General features: G+C 40.8%; 1 pseudogene; it reads right to left on the bottom strand.

Annotated features, from left to right (window-relative positions):
* Positions 1–1,772: 1,772 nt before the first annotated feature.
* LOC121165592 lies at positions 1,773–1,903 on the bottom strand (annotated as a pseudogene).
* Between the last annotated feature and the right edge of the window lie 15,536 nt (positions 1,904–17,439).

The raw sequence follows: 17,439 nt of genomic DNA, 5'->3' as shown, positions 1-17,439 counted from the left end.
AGTCAGAAGGTGAACCTGGCATGCTTACACAAGATGCAGGCATCCGACTGGTGGCCTGACCTCCAGGCCAAGCCCCCACCCCAAGGTGTTCAATGAACAGCCCTCACATAAAGCAGATGAGGGTGTGTCAGCGGTGGCTGTGAGATCCGCAATGGTTTAAAGAGTATTTGGAGAGGTAGAGAACTTGGCTTGAGTATTAACAATTGAGATTGGGAGGAAGCATTTTATTACTGAATGGTGTATTTCAGAGAGGACATAACTTGGGCTGTACTGGAGAATTTGTTTTAGATATGAGTCACTGAAATCTTTACATATACTGGAGGTGGTGCAGGAACCACTGATGGGCTTTTTGCTGGATTGCTCAGGAGGAATCCGGCAAGGGAGTGTAAGCGGAACAAAGTGAGCTGACCCATTTGGACGGCACACAGAGCTTGATAGCCTGAATCATACAATTTTCCTTTTAAATTAAGTATGAAAACTTTGACCCATATTTGAGCAAATTTTTCTTAGGACCAACAAACTTAAATCATAAAAGAAAAACACTGAATAAGACCCAATCAAAACATAAAAATTTCTGTCTTCAAAAGATGTTAAGAAATAGATCAGCTTCACTGGAAGAAAATTGCAGCATAATGGGTAAAGCTGACATTTGCAGTGCCATCATCCCACATGAGTGCTGATTTACGTCCCAGCTGCTCCACTTCCAATCTAGCACCCTACGTTTGGCCTAGGAAAACAATGGAGGATGACCCACGTGTTTGGGCCCCAGCCTCCCATGTAGGAGACCTGGATGAAGCTCCTGGCTCCTGGCTTTGGTCTAGCCCAGTGCTGGCCATTGCAGCCATCTAGGAGGTAAACCAGTAGATGGAAAATATTTCTTTCTCTCTCTCTCTCTCTCTCTCTCTTTCTGTCTCTCTCTGAAGTTGTGACTTTCAAAATAAATAAATAAATCTCTTTTAAAATTAGATATGTGACAGGCCCAGAGTGATAGCCTAGTAGCTAAAGTCGTCATCTTGCACGCACTGGGATACCATGTGGGCACCAGTTCTAATCCCAGCGGTCCTGCTTCCCATCCAGCTCGCTGCTTGTGGCCTGGGAAAGCACTCAAGGACAGCCCAAAGCCTTGGTACCCTGCACCTGCGTGGGAGTCCCAGAGGAGGCTCTGGGGTCCTAGCTTCGGGTTGGCTCAGCTTCAGCCATTGCAGCCACTTGGGGAGTGAATCATCAGACAGAAGCTCTTCCTCTCTGTTTCTCCTCCTCTTTGTATATCTGACTTTGAAAAAAAAATGAATTTTTTAATTAGATATATGATAAAGGTCAATTTATTAATACGAAGTCCTTTTGTTACTTAATATTTCAGGAATTACCACAACTGATATCAGTAGCAAATAAATAAAAAGCATCCAATCTTACTAATGCTTAGGGAAATGTAAATAAAATCCACAATAAGATGCTACTAGATTTCTGAATTCACAGTATGAGCATGGCCAGGCTGTAAAGCAACTGGGACTGTCACATCTGCTGGCAAATTCAGTTGGCAAATTCTTTAATATTTTAGCTTGAGAGATAAAGAGATGAGAGGAGAAAGCAAGAGAGAGAGAGACAAAGAGCTAGAGAGCTACCTTTCCCTGGCTCACTACCAAAATGCCCCCCATAGCTGGAGCCAAGCTATGCTGAAGCCAGGAGCCAGGAGTGTATACAGGAACCCAGTCAGTTGCTGAATCACTGTGCCTCCCAGGATCCTAATTAGAGTTGGGTATAGCCCAGGTACTCCAACACAGTGCTTGATGTCTTTACCCACATCTTAACTATTAGCCTAAAAGCTGGTCTCCACAAATTCTTCACGATCAGAAAAACTTCTCTAGTCACAGACTATAGAAATGATCCTTGAAAGTATAATCTTTCCACAAATTCTTCAAGATAACTATATATTTCTCATACAGCCAAGAATGCCTGCTCTCAGATATTTTTTACTTAAGAGAAAAATGAGATTGCATGCCTACACAAAGATCTACATGTCAAAGCTGGGAACATGCCAAATGTCATTCATTTGGTAAATGTTATACCCAAACAATAGAATTCTACTCAGCTATAAAAAGGAAAAAACATTGATATGTGCACAAATGTAGTGGGATCTCAAAAATATTGTGGAAAGGGGTAAGTCAGACACATCAGGATATACCCTAGATGATGTTCTAGAAGAGATAGAACCATAGGGACAGAACTTAGATCAGTTCATGTCAGCGTTGGAACAGAAAGGAAAGGATCAACTCCAAGGAGACATACGGAACTTTCTGAGCTCATGTATTGATTCTGGTGGTACCTATAGGCAGTGCTTAAAGGAGTGCACTTCACTGTATGTGAACTAAACATTGACGAAAGCGACTTGTTCCTAAAGCAAATCAATGCACTAGAAAACACTGAATAAAAGTCTACAAATGCATTCCCCATGTTAGTGTTTTAAGTTAGACAGTTCTCATTCCCTATGAGAGTATTTATTACTTATTGTCCCCTATTGCTGTCTGATCTGAGTTTAATTCCCATAGAGCATTTTGATATATGAGAGAGTACAATAGAAATTTTTAGACAGCATTTTAGCTATCAAGTGTATCACAAATACTTCTAAGGGGTTAAACCCAGAGAAATGGAAGAAAGAAAAATATTCAAGTCAGTCATCTAGCTTCTAATGTGGGTTGGGTTAAACAGTCTTGAACAATGATGCAGATGTTTGAGTGAACAGCAGAGAACTGACAACATGTGTAACCCTGGCTCCCAAAGAGCAGAGAAAAAATCCTGATCCATGGTGTTCCTGTATCCCCAGGGTCAGAAACTGACTTCTAGGCTCCTTCAAGCATGGAGCATGTCATTGAACAAGGAGCCGGGAGCAGATACTGGGAAAAGATATTCTAACCTGCTGTTGGGAGCGAGCAGAAGCCGCCCAAGCACACCTCAACCCTTCTCCACTTAAAATTGCTGTTTCAACCAGATAGTAATAAAGCTTGTGTAAGAGTTATGCTCATATGTGCTCATTACATGTTACTGTCTACATAAGTTTATATGTGAATGTTACTTTCTGTTTATTGATAGCAATGGATAAAATTTTCAGGAGCCAGTGCTGTAGTGTTTCACGCTAAGCTTCCACCTGCAGTGCTGGCATTCATATGGTTTAAGTCTTGGCTGCTCAAAATTGGATCTAATTCCTTGCTAATAGCCTAGGAAATCAGCAGAGGATGGCCCAAGTCCTTGGACCCTTGTATACATGTGGGATATCCTGAAGAATTTCCTGGCTCCTAGCTTTGGACCAGCCAGGCTCTAGCTGTTGTGGTCATTTGGAGAGTGAACTAATGAATGGAAAATATCTCTCCCTCTTCCTCTCTCTCTAACTCTTTCAAATAGAAGATTAACAAAACTTTCTAAAAAATGGCTTGGGGCCCGGCAGCATGGCCTAGTGGCTAAGGTCCTCGCCTTGAATGTGCCGGGATCCCATATGGCTGCCGGTTCTAATTCCAGCAGCTCCACTTCTTCTCTCTCTCCTCCTCCTCTCTGTATATCTGACTTTGTAATAAAAATAAAATAAATCTTTTTTAAAAAAATAAATAAATAATGGCATGAATTTTTATTACTAATATAATATTAATATAAAAAGAACAGATTTCATAGTTACACATGTATCATCAAATTTCTGTACTTATGAACAAATAGCTAATTTTGTTATATAAATCATAATAAAAGGTGGATAGATATTCAGATACAAAATGATAAATGTTCAGAGAATATTTATTCATGGCCATCAGCACACAGTAATCCATTGGTCCAAAAAGGAGCTGAGAAAAGGGACTCAACTGTGCTCATCACAGGTGAAATTAGCAGTGACCGAAAGCTGATTCAAAGGAGAAAATGCTCGTATACTGTCTTCTGGTTGCCATGTATATCATTTGATGATGTAATTAAAATATGTTTTAGAATAATCTCTATAAATTTCCTTCCCCTCTTTCCATGTCCTGCCCTAACATTTACCAGTATGTCTTAAATGGATCCACATTCTTTTTTATTAAAATCAATTTATAATCCTAAATACAACAAGAAGGCAAAATAAAAGGTTGAAATGATGAAGATGATAGAGTAATTACTCTCTGTGGTTTTGCATTCCATGATTTCAACTACCCATGATCCAAAAATACTAAGTGGAAACTTCCAGAAAGAAACAATTCAAAATTTACAATTCTAAGGAGCAAAAAGAAATTTTACACTGTACTGCTCCAACACGGCTGCAACATGAACCATCCGTTTGTCCAGCACATCCACATTGTATATGCTATCTGCCCGTAGTAACCATCTTAGTTACCACATTAAATAACACAGCATTGCAGTTTTGGGGTTCAAGTAACCTATATTTTACTTAATATTGGTCCCCACGTATAGTAATGATGCTGGCAAGCAGGATATGCCAAGGAGAAGCTATAAATAATTTTCTTGAAATAGAAAGTGGAAAAGTCTCAATAAAGAAAGAAAAGAATCATGTTGAGGTTACTAAAATCTACATCAAGAACAAACAGGACAAAACCTACTGAGTACCAGCTGTGGTTTCAGGCATCAGCTGGAGGTCTCCGAACACATCCCTGGGGTCAAACGGAGGAATGCTGCACTTGTTTATGCAAAAATATAAAACTCTACATAATGTTTGTGTGCACCTCTGGCTGCATCAAACTGCACCCTGGGCTTTTTACAGAGGGAGGAGGGCTAGCACATTTTCCTCTCCCTGGAAGCACTGCCATTGATTTAAAAAAAAGAAAAAAAGCAGATTCTTTTTCCACAGATCTTTCGCTCTGTGTTTCAGAAATCTGCCAGCATAGCTGCCCAAAGGAACAGGGTCTTCTCTATAACTGCATTCTTCAAAGCTCCTGTTAGGACTTTGGTTTTGATTTTGCGTAGTTCAAAGTCTTCAAGGGTTTCTGGGGGTGGGGTGAGATGTGGTAGAAAGATGGTGCCTGAAGTCACTTTATATAGAAATGCAGATGTTCTGTAGATGATCTTCTTCTCTTCCTCTCCCCTTTTTAATCCATCCCAGCACCATGTCTGTCTTAGGACAATCGAGCAGCAATTCAAAGAAATCAATGATGTCCATGTTGCTAAGCAGCACAGACGACAAGGCAGGACTCCGCACGCCCAGAGAGGAATCCATCACTGCCTGCTCAGTAGGGCTGGCATGGAAGCCTTGGTTCCAATCTTGGATGGAGGATGCAGTGATTGTAACTGGGGTGTCCATTTTGACACGTATATACCTGGACTATGTAACTGTTTTCAAACAGTGGCTGTATCCCCACAACCAAAGGGAAAAAGAGGTTCTAGGTTCTTTACTTCCAATTCAACCCAGAGTGTCCTGCCTTTAACTTTTACATATTTAGAAGTCATGGAGAGATTGTTATGAAAAAAAATGCATATACATATACACTCATGTCTGTGCATTGCATGTGTATATGATGTATACAACAAAGGCACACATCAACCCTTACACTTCTTAACTTGCATATGATTGTTTTATTTCTGCATTTATTATTAAAATGACAAAAATTCTTGCATTAATGACCTTAATGAGTCTAAGGAAATGATACAGTACTCAATGTAAAAGATAAGGAAAAAGTGAGTACTACAAAGCAGTGGGATTTCAGCTTACTCTATGTATCATCATTAAAATCTGCAAAAGAAGTGATATGGAGTTTTAATGAAATGCCTCAGAATTCTTCCTTTTAGTGAAAATAGTTTCCCAACAACATTCATTAGTGTGATTCTGATCTTTATTCCTTCCAACTCTGCTCAGATCTTGAAGTCCATGACTAGAACATACAATTAAGACTCACCCTTCCAAAGTTCCTCAGAAGAGCTAGGCGACCAAAAACATTCTCTAGGATTTTAGGTTTATTTTATAGACTGTTTTCTCTTTGCAAAAGTCATTTGATTCTTACTGGATTGTATTCAGTTTTAATCATTGAGACCAACTGTCTCGCTTTACAAACAAAAAGTTAATCTTCTTAGAAAACAGTTTATATTTCATTCTGTATTTAATTTAATCCATGACAAATTAAAATGGGCATTTCTTCCTTTACTAGGAATGCTTTCATTTAGTGTATAGATTATTTGTTGACTCGTCTCTGGAATCTTCATGAATGGCATTTTTACATTCACATTAATACAAAAAACATGGATAAATTCCTACTCACTTGAGTCAGAACAAATCTGCCCATCTTTTAATTATTTTGTTTTGACTGCTTAAACCATTCCAATTACCTATACTGCATGTCAAAACCAAATTGTATAGAATCAATTTTAGAGGAAATCAATGACCAAAATTATTACAAGTACATTCTGTAAGTCCTGGATACTCTTTAAAAAAAAAAGGTGGGGGGGATTCACCAAAACACTAGACTTAGAAGGCAGATGCTCTTCATGCTCTCAAATTACTAAAAACTTCATTATTCTAACAAAACACACTATAGGACAATGAGTAGGACAGTAGGATGCAATTTTCATCAATAATGAATACTAAAGTGTTCTTGATGGGATACCAAGTTCATTTGGAGATGCCTGGAATCGGAGAGCTCATCCCAGTGGGTGAATCCTGTTAAACCAACTCCTCGTTATTTCAGCTCATTTGACTTTGAGGAAGCTGAGTACCAACAGGCAACTTTCAAGGTCAGCCAGAAATTCACTAGAGATTGAGGGCAAGGATCCTGGAATCTGCTTTTCTCAGATCTCATTGATTAAGTAAGCTGGACTGAGCTCTGTCTTACTTCATCGCTCTGGGGAGAAGGACAGGTTAAAACTCCGTGAGTTCTGATGACTAGTTAGAGTGGAGGACATAATAATTATCACTTCCCAGCATCGTTGTGCAGCTCCCTTAAAGCCACTATGTGAAAGGACCCTACAAATGGGTAGGGTCCTGAGTAGTGGAATACTAACATGTGTCTTGGTATCCAAAAGGAAGCTATCCTAATGAGCTCTGCAAGAAACTGGAATGTTACAGTGTTTCTATCAGGAGCACTTTACTTCTCACCAAGATTAAAAATGACTGATACAAATATCCCCTGGGTTCCTCAGATTGCCTTAAAAACAGGAAATTGGTTCTTATAAATCAATACTTACTCTGGCTGCAACTATAAGTTAAACAGCTGTTTCGTCTATCTTAAATAGAATGAGCTATACCACTGAAATTTGAGCGTATTCCATTTGACTGACGGTTTTTTCCTCAAGCTGTATGGAGCCTGGTTGGATAAAGGTTAATTGCTAACTCTTGAGTGGTAATGATAGCACATCGATGAAATTACAGGATCACTGATAGAAGAAAGGTTCCTAACACACTGGAAGCTAGAGGGAAGCTCTAAATAACAGTTATTGATTTGTTTTTCTGAAAGCCAGCCAGTAACACAAACTACTCAGAAGAACAAAAATTATCCACAGGGTTTTCATTCATTTATAATTCATTCCTTATCTTCTAAGTTTCTACCTGCCAATAGTGACTTATAAAAGTAATAGATGTCTCAAACAAGTATTTATACTGAGAGAAACAAATACTGCAAATCATTCTTTTTTTTCAACTGATTTCCTCCATTGGGTATATTTTATGAAGCATAATAATAAGGGAGTAGGTAACTCCCAAACCTCTTGGTTTTAGGAGAAATGGAGACTCCAAAGAATGATGTATTGAAAGTGTTACAAAAGTGATCCTCGGAACATGCCTCATCGTCCTTAATTCTCAAATTAGTTGTCATTTGGGGCCAATTTGACTCAAGAATTTATCTTCATTGCGTGTTCTGAGAAGACATCCAGGCCACTTTGAATGTCACTTGGCTCCTGAGCCCATGTGGACATTTAAACTTCAATGTCAATGTTAATAGTACAGAGTTAACAGCAACTTTCTTAACAGGTGGACCTTGTGTGAAGACTGGTCACGAGAAGAGGTGGTTCTGGTGAAAGGGTTGATAGTGAAGTCTGGGTTGGGCTAATTGCTTTCACCTCATCATGTGATTCTTCATCCGCACACACTGCAAACCACCCTCATGATAGAGGCAGCCCCAAGGGCACTTGATGGAGTAGCCTGAAATAAGGGGGCATAAGCTCCCCAGCTTAGTCCAAACACACACATCACCTGATGCGTGTTAATTTCACTCCAGACTCTTGCTTTGCACAAAGGCAAGTGTTCTAAACATAGGCACATATGAAGTGTGAACAATAGATCAAAATGTATTCAGCAAGTGAGAAAGTGAGCCCACGTGCACACAAAGTATTTGTGGGTTGCCCTCTGACTCGACGGGCAATGAGGCAGAATGTCAAGTGCTGAGGCATTGTACAGCAAGCTCCTGAAACTGAGCTCTACTGCAAAAGACAGAAAGCTACCTTATCCTATTATTGGCCTCTTTATTGGGTAAGGGGCTGCACCTCTACAGCTGCATGTGGAGTTTAATGACTATATTTTCATGCCCCCACCACTTATATCTCAGAAGAAGCAAATGTATCTTGTGAAAGCAAGTGTTCTGATTGACAAGAGGATAGAATTACACATGGAGAGCTTGCATATCACATTGACGTGAGCATACCTTTTGGACCATAGTAAATGTTCCCTAATTGAGGAAACACTGCAGCTACATATATATATGTTTCTTGGACTTAGAACAAACAGCTGTCCCATCCACTGCTCCCATGCAAACATATGACAACAGTCACCCAAACTAAGAAGGGACTGCTACTACAGGAATATCCCTCAAACCTGTGTTGCAGCAGGCATCAGCCCCTCCCTGACCTCCTTGCCTGTTTTTTTCTTTGCCATGTGTCTCATAAATCTAGTTCTATTCTCTATGAACTCCAATGCAGTCTTCTGCCACTCAATGCTGACCTCAATTGGTTTCCTCCTAAGATATCAATCAGAAACCAAATCAATGGAGCCACTCAATCTTGGGATTAGAACCTCTAAAAATATAAGCTAACTAAACCTTTTCTGCATTTACATTAGTAGCCTCAAGCATTTTGTCATAGTTATTAATTCAAAGCCCCATTCCCTCTTGGATTGTGCTCTCCCTTCCCGCATTATTGCTTCAATCTTTGTTAGCATGCATTGGCTGGGAATCTTAGGACCAGGTTCTGTGACATGGCAGGTGCCTTGGGTGGTTTAATCATCATATCGTCCCAAGGAGGCTCTTACTATTTTTGCTATTTGATGGTGAAGGAATTTGGAAATCAAGTAGGTGAAAAAGCTCCCTCAGATTCAGAGTTGCTCATGTCAGAGGTAGAGCAGGATATCTGCACCTGTTAGGCTTCCCAGGGACCCAGCCTGGAAGGTACTTCTCCTTTCTACTTGGCCAGCTTCTTCCCCACAGAACCCAGATATTCAGGCTAAACTGCTCATTTGCCTAGGAAACTTGCTCAGTTAAGTTTGGACAGCTGTTTGTTCTAAGTCCAAGAGAGATCCCGACCACGCCTGGTATACATTTTTATTATACATGTTTAGTATACATTTTAATTTTTCCAATCACTTACACTTCTGTCCAACGTAGCTACAACTCAGGTGAACATTCCCATATCTCCTCATCAATTTTGATAATTTTCTATACTAGTACTCAGAACACTGAGAAATACTTTACCTCCTATTCTCACTTTATCTTATGGGAGACGAATGAACAGCCAGGTGAAGTACACCTGCCAAGGTCCCATCCTTCAACAGTCATTATATTAGCACAAACTAAGATATGATTTAAAATGGTTAATTGCAATGACAAAAATCACTTCATCACTGCTGTAACTCAGCAAGCTACAAGTATTTAGAAGCTTTGCTGGGAATCAGGGACAGAAATCCTAATACATATGTCTTATTATCTCACCCCTAAGAGGTCTAACTATATTTTCTATTCTGACGCCTAAGAATTGAAAGATAGCAGCAATTATCATTCTACTAATAGAAGTTTGGAATGGAATCAAAACCAAAATTATGTGATTATTCAAAAAACAGCCTCAAAAGTCCATGATACATTAACAAAAATGTCATTGTAATTTGGAGGCAAACTTCATCAATGGATTTTCAAATGTGTGACCTCAATGTTTTAGAATCAGCATTGGTGTAGTCTATGGCCATGACTGGATCAGAAAGACTAGAAAACAACAAACAGCCTCTCAAATTCAGTCCAAGGCATCCCAAAACACAGAGAACATGGTCACGAAGAAATTAAAAAGGCAGATCATTAGGTTTATATGCACTCATACCATTGTTCAGCTGTGTGTTTCTAAACCCCTTGGTAGGTGTTTCTAAGAGCCCCGCCCAGCTGTCTACAGCTCAACAAAGTCCAAGTGCAAAGAAAGTGAATGCTGGGGTCATGAAAATGTGTAATTCCCAAGCTCGTGGAGTACTTTAAATTTTTTTTAATTGTTTTTTGATATGGTTTAGTTGACACTGGGGTCTCCCTTTCCCCTCCCCCGAGTTTCCTCCCCTCCCTAATCTACTCCCCCCCCCACCCCCCCGACTCACAATGGGTGTCTTTTGCGAATTCTCCCAAGTCCTTCATGATGCAGCTGGAGTGTCTCCCAACCATGCGGGAGTCATTTTGTTGTGAGTTCATTCTTACATGCCAGGGCCCTAATGAAGGCACAATGAGGACTAGATCTTTATGGCAGTGGTAGTTTATTTTTAAATGAGTTTCATGTCATTCTACTTGGGGAAGAAAATTAGCAATGTCACAGGATGCCAAAGCCTCCTAGTTGCTGGGCCAGGGGTCATTGTCCTTTCAGCCTTGTCCTTTATCCTTTCACAGCTCAGGACAGGCAGCCAAAGCCCCGCTGTTCCTCTCTGTCCTAAGCAAAGCCATCATGGGAGTCCACCAAGACAACAATTCTTGCACCAAAGGTCCACTGTGTTCGCTTTCATGTTGTTATGTTAGAGTTGATTATTTACCAGAAACCACACATGATGTAGAGCACTTACTAGTGTGTTTCCATAGAAACCATTTGTGAAAACAAAACAAAAATTGTGATATAAATTGGCTTTGGCCATAGGGCCGCCTGTGTCCTGCAACTTCTTGCTGGGGCCTTTGTCAGGGCCCCTTGTAGGGGATTCTAGGGATCTCTCATTGCCTTTACCTCACACCTACTTCTTTCACATTTCAATCCCTTCAAAATAAAAGTGTACAGAGTCTAATCAGGAAATCTTTGACATGCCTGTCTCTGACCAGCAATGCAGATTCCCCTGAGAGTGGCCTCTTTACCCTTTCATTCAGTCACTGAATCTACAGGTGGGGATTCTTTCATTTAATTTTACATCACTCTCTTTCTTTAGCGAAAGAAATCTCTATACAGCTATGATTTGTTGATTCCGAAGTCTTGTGAGCTAATCCTGCTGAGTATCTGTGGGTACCTTATGTCACTGTGGTGATTCCTGTAAATTCCCTAGAAACAGGAAGATGATTGTTGAGAGGAAAAAGTCCTGGAAGCTATCCAAGTCTTCTAAGTCAAAATTTGCATTTTTCCCCCAAGTGCTTCAGGTGACTCTAATGGGCCCAAATACTGAAGACTTTTGCTCTGAAGACAGCCAGCACATACAGAATTCAGAAAAATTGTCATAGCAAGCAGAAGAAGTAAAACTTCATTCATTGCCTTTGTCCATTTTCTGCCCTGATAGCAGCAGACCTGAGAGTAAGTAACTTATAAAGAACACATATTTATTTCCCATAGTTCCAGATGTGGAGAATCGAAGGTAATATGGAATAACAAGGCAGAAAAAACAGGTGGTGGCTGAGCTGGAATCACAATTTCTGCCGGCTCTGCATTGTAACTCCACCCCTCATCTGTCAATGCAGTACTCCATTTTCTTACAATGCACCAATGTCTCATCCAGGACCAGGAAGGAGGAAACACTGTTATGACCATGTGCAAGTTAAGCACCATATACAGATACCATGGAACTGCCAGGAAGCTTCACACACATTAACCTACACTAACTACACTCTACCCTATTTGCATGTTCAATTGGGGAGCTGCTTCCACCCATAACAGTGACTGTTACCAAGCAAAGCAGTCCCCTTTTGGGTGTTTTGTTTCTTTAGTTCTTTATTGACTTCTAATCTTCGCTTCTAGTTTCTTCTCTGGCCTCTTCCCATGCTCGACCCCCTCAAGTAATGCACTGGCTCACTCATAACAGGTCTCTATCCACATGTCCCCATGTGAATATATGGTCACTCACTCTCTCCTTAAAACAAATCCATTTCTCACCTGGGTGCTGAATTTAGGCCTCTGCTTTGAATTCCAGGGCAAGCTCTGTGGCAAAAACTGAGTTACTTCTACAACAAAGGGACCCACAGCAGGTGAGGGTCTTCCCTTTAGATATGACAAGACAGACCCATTAAACAGAAAGACCAAGTCTGCTGGCTTGTATCTCACTTCCTCATAGAAAACTATGAACATCATCATGGGGGACCCTGCCCTCATGACCTCATCTAATCATAATTACCTGGCTGAGGCCCCACCTCCAAATACAACTACCTTATGGAGGTGGGGAGGAAGTTTCCAACATGTGAACTTTGACAGGGACACATCCAAACCAGAGTAGCAGTCAGTGTGTCTGTCACAAGACCAGGGTTTCCGCATGAGCTACAAGCCTGTTAGGAACACAGAATTTCCATCCCTCCACCAAACCTATTTGAACTAGAATCTGCCTTTTAACAAGATCCCCTGTTGATTCTATGCACAATAAAAACTGAGAAGCACTATTCTAAGAGCAAAAGGCCTGGAAAGTTAGGTGATAAAGGCCAAATTCATTTCTCTTGCTTGAATCGCTTGGGTAATTGCCACTCTCTCCTCTTGCTTTTTGTAATATAGTTAGAGCTTTAGGCAAAAGCCGTCTTTGATAGAAAAATTTCGAGGTTCCCCAGGGCAGCTGGAGGGACTCCTGTTTCAAGGTGCATTCTCAGAGTACTCTTGACAAGGTAGGCAGCCTCCAGGCTTCACAGACAACTGCACCATGAAAATGAGCTTGCCTGAGGAAAGGCCAATCATCTCCTCCAAAATCCCTGATCTAAATGAAGGTCAACAGGTAAAGTCCCAATCTGTGTTCATTTTCTTATCTAATTCCCTGAAAATCTTGAGCACATTATAAATATTAATTGCAATTAAGAGTCCTACATAAATCTAAAGGGTAAGCCTGGCTGGATTCTTCTCTGGTAAAAATCACACTTTCACTTTGTTTCTCTACGACATCAGGCATCAGCCAACCTCAGTTCCTTTTAGGCACATTTATTTTCTATGAAATGGTGAAAGTAACTGGACGTTAGGTCAGAAGTCCTTTCTTTTTTATTGGCTTTATTGGGAGGTCTTGAATAAATCATTTAACCAGTCTGCATCTTTGGTTTTTGTCTGCCAATAAACATAGTAATAGCTAATGCAATCAGAAGTTAAGATTTTTTTCCCTTTCCTAGGATAAAGAAAATATTCTTGAGAGTACCTTGAAAGCTACTTCATGGTTTGCAGATAGGAGTTTTGGATGCTTAACTAATACGATTCAAGTCAGAGCTGACAGGTTTCTATTTTTCAAATGTCCCCAGTCTTTTTGCTTTCCTCTCTTTCGTCATCCTAATGATGACATCAGATTTAGACCCAGCATGAGTGTCCTGCAGACACCACCCCTGCACACTTGCTGCTCCTTATCTTTTATCTTCCAGCCAGGCTTCTGTAACATAACGCCGCCTGTGCCAGCACAGTCACTGACATTGCATTTTGCAAATAAGATCCTTTGGGATGCTAGATCAGATATTTCCCTGAAGTCTAGACACATTCCAGGGAGCCTATTTCATTCATTATTCATGCCTGGGTCCGCATTTAGTCACCTGAGATCTTTAGGATAAAAGCTTGGTTTCCTACCCCCTGCAGATGGTATAAATTAGTAAATCAGAGGAATTCCTGATGCTGGCATAACGCTTTACCTTTTACTGGACTGTAAAAGGCAAGGTCTCATTTTGACTTTCATGAAAACCCACGAGATCTACAAGGTAGGAATGTTTAGACTCTCTGTGTAAACCTTGAAACAAGCCACCTGAAATCACCAGGTAACAAATACTAAATGTGGATCCCAAGTCTCCGAGCTCTGATCATGACCACCAAGGGTCCTGAGACTGGGAAGTTTGTAAAGAACAGCAATGTGTCTTCTCATGATTCTAGAAGCCAGGAAGTTCCAAGAACAAGGCATCTGCATTTTCCATAGCACTATTTTGTCCCTTGCTCACTGCTTCCAAAATTGCCTCCTCTGGCTCTTTGGTCCTTGTGTGGTGGAAGGAAAAGAAGGGCAAGGCTCAGGCCTAACACTCTAGGAAGACTTTCTGGAAAGGAAATAAGGCCTCTCGGACTAATCACGCCTCGAAGGCCACACCTCAAACACTCTCACACAAGCCACGCCTGACATCCGGAGAGGCAGTCAGGGCCTGATGCATGTATCTGCCCCCTGCTGGATCCTGGATCCTGGATACCTGGAGGAGAGGTAACAGAGCTTCTTCACTCATGCTTTGGAAACAAACCCATTCTCTGTCACCTGTATCATGATGGAAATGTTTGTTGGCTGAATTTCAAGAATTCATGTGGGTAAAAAAATGAAATTCTATCCTTCACATCCAAATGATTGGAAGTGGAGGACGTCATGCTGTGTGAAATAAACTGGACATAGTGTGAGTTAAATTTTTTAACATAAATATATAAAACAGAAAGGAAATGTTCAAGTTTATTGGTTCTGCTATAAGACGGTAGTTTGAATGGCTTAAGCAGCAGAAATGTATTTGTCGCTGCTCTGGAGGCAGAAAGTCTAAGGTCAGGGGACCGGTCAGCATTGCTGGGTTCTGGTGATGGTTTCTTTGAGAAGTATGTGCCCTCCTGTCCCTTAACTATAAGAACACAAACTCCATTAAGAAAGTCATGGTCTCCTGAGCTAATTAGCTCCTATTACCCCATCTCCAAATACCATGACATTGGTGGTTGGGGTTTCAGCATAGGAAATGTGAAGAGCAAAAAAACATTCAGTCTAGTAGTGGCACATCAGGCACCATTTCTTACAGTGTGGCAAAGAATTTAAGACTGCAGGGACAACAGTGAGCTGACATGCACTGAGCTCAACAAGAACTTACTGAGCTCAGTGCATTGTCTGACAGGAAAATAATACCGACTATGACTTTGTATGGGTCAAATAGGTCCGTGTGACCCTCAGACCTAACAGCCAACAGGCTCAGGCAAGATCAGCACCACCAACAATCTAGCTATATAGGACACCTGGTGTCTCCCTAATCCTGGCACCTACTGCTTGAACCAGAAGTGGGAGAAAGGTTGTACAGACAACAGTGAAGCCTCAGCATGATCTCACAGGAGGTGGAGACTGGTCAGCCAGGAGCTGGGACTATGGAGACCAAGGTGGAAATCTAACATAAGAATCCAGACCTGGAACTTGCTGGAGGGAGTGGCACAGCTGACTCCAAACAAAGAGCCATGTACCAACTGTAATAAGTAAAATTGAACTGTAGACCTGTGAGTGACACAGTTTAGAAACCTGCCCCAAGAAGACTCTAATAACCAGAAGTACAATGACCAAGAGCAAAAGAAGAGACAGAGGCAAAATGAATATTACTGAAGACTCACCTGCAAAGGAGCAAAAGCCTTTGCCAACCTCACTTCACTGAGGAAGACATCGAGAAAATGGGGACACAGAAGTCAAAACACTTGTTATAAAACTTCTTATCAACAATAAGAAGCACGTGAAGCAGGCATTCAAACAATTCAAAGAATTTGTCACACTGGAAATGAATCAAATGAAAGCTGATATATCAGAAGTGAAGAACACAGTGGAGCAAATTAAAAGTACAGTGCAGAGTCTCCAAAATAGAATGTAGGAGGCAGAAGAAAGAATCTCAAAAAGAGAAGACATCTGCTGTCACCAGGGGGAAATAAACAAAGCTGGAAGCAGATTTGATCAGGCTAAAAAAAGTATTCAAGAAATAAAAGTCACTATTAAAGGGCCAAATATAAGTGTTATGGGAGTCCCAGAAGGTGCAGAAAGAGAAGCTGGGTTTACAAATGTATTTAAATAAATACTAAGGGAGATTTTCCCTAATCTGGAGAAAGAATTGGGAAACAAGATCCAGGAGGGGCACAGAACTCCCAACAGGCTTGACCAAAAGTGATCTTCACCACGACACATGATCATCAAGATCTCTCTAACTGAATATAAGGAAAAGATCCTTAAACATGCACATGAAAAAAATCAACTGACATATAAAGGCATGCCAATTAAGCTCACAGGAGACCTCTCACAGAAAACTCTACAGGCAAGAAGACAATGGAGTGAGATATTCCAGATTCTAAAAGCAAACAATTGTCGACCCCGGATTACGTACCCAGCAAAACTTTTCTCTGTCTTTGAAAATGAAATAAAATTCTTCCACAGTAAAGAAAAGTTAAAAGAATATACCTCTTCCAAACCTGCCCTACAAATGATACTTCAAGTTTTTCTCTTGACAGAGAAAAGTGATAGCACCCACCAAAACCAAAGGCAAATGCAAAGAGCATCCCAGTAAAATAACAACTGAAGACTAAACCAATGAACAACCCACTGGTAAAATGACAGGAGCAAATTACCACCCATTCATATGAATCCTGAATGGGAACAGCTTAAACTCATCAAACGTCATAGATTAGTAGACTTAAGGATTAAAAAACAAAAACCATCTATTTGTTGCCTACAGGAAACACATTTCACCAAAAAAGATCAGTGAAAACTATATCTCATGGATTTTGATTTTTTTTGTTAGTTTCATCTCTTCAAAACACTTTCTTCATATTAAATACTTCAATGACTCATAGATCATACAATAGCATCATTTTCTTCAAGAACGTTCTTGATTTTCCTTTTCATTTCTTCAGTGACACATTAGTCATTCAGTAGCATGTTATTTAACTTCATGGTGTTGTTAATTTCTTTTTTTTTTTTCCTTCCTGTTGTTGATTTTGTTTTGTGGTTTTTCATTTTAGGGGATATATAACTGTCTAATGGAGACTCTCATATTCAGATGTGAGGATACAATCCAGTATACATCTCTTCTTTCAGACAAAGATGGACTCCCAATGAAACTGTTTACTGTATCTTGACAATAGGATGCTGGACACTGCCATTTTCCATGCCCACAATGATGGACATATCACTGTTATGAAGAACTATAGGGCCCAGCGCGGTGGCGCAAGTGGTTAAAGGTCCTCGCCTTGCACGCCCGGGATCCCATATGGGCGCCGGTTCTAATCCCGGCAGCCCTGCTCCCCTTCCAGCTCCCTGCCTGTGGCCTGGGAAGGCAGTCGAGGACGGCCCAAGGCTTTGGGACCCTGCACCCGTGTGGGAGGCCCGGAAGAGGCTCCTGGCTTCGGATTGGCATAGTATCGGCC

This window comes from Ochotona curzoniae, unplaced genomic scaffold (genome assembly GCF_017591425.1).
Source record: "Ochotona curzoniae isolate NIBS_2020 unplaced genomic scaffold, NIBS_Ocur_1.0 contig_899, whole genome shotgun sequence".
In the NCBI taxonomy this organism is placed as follows: domain Eukaryota; kingdom Metazoa; phylum Chordata; class Mammalia; order Lagomorpha; family Ochotonidae; genus Ochotona; species Ochotona curzoniae.
This window is presented reverse-complemented; position numbering and strand designations above follow the sequence as displayed.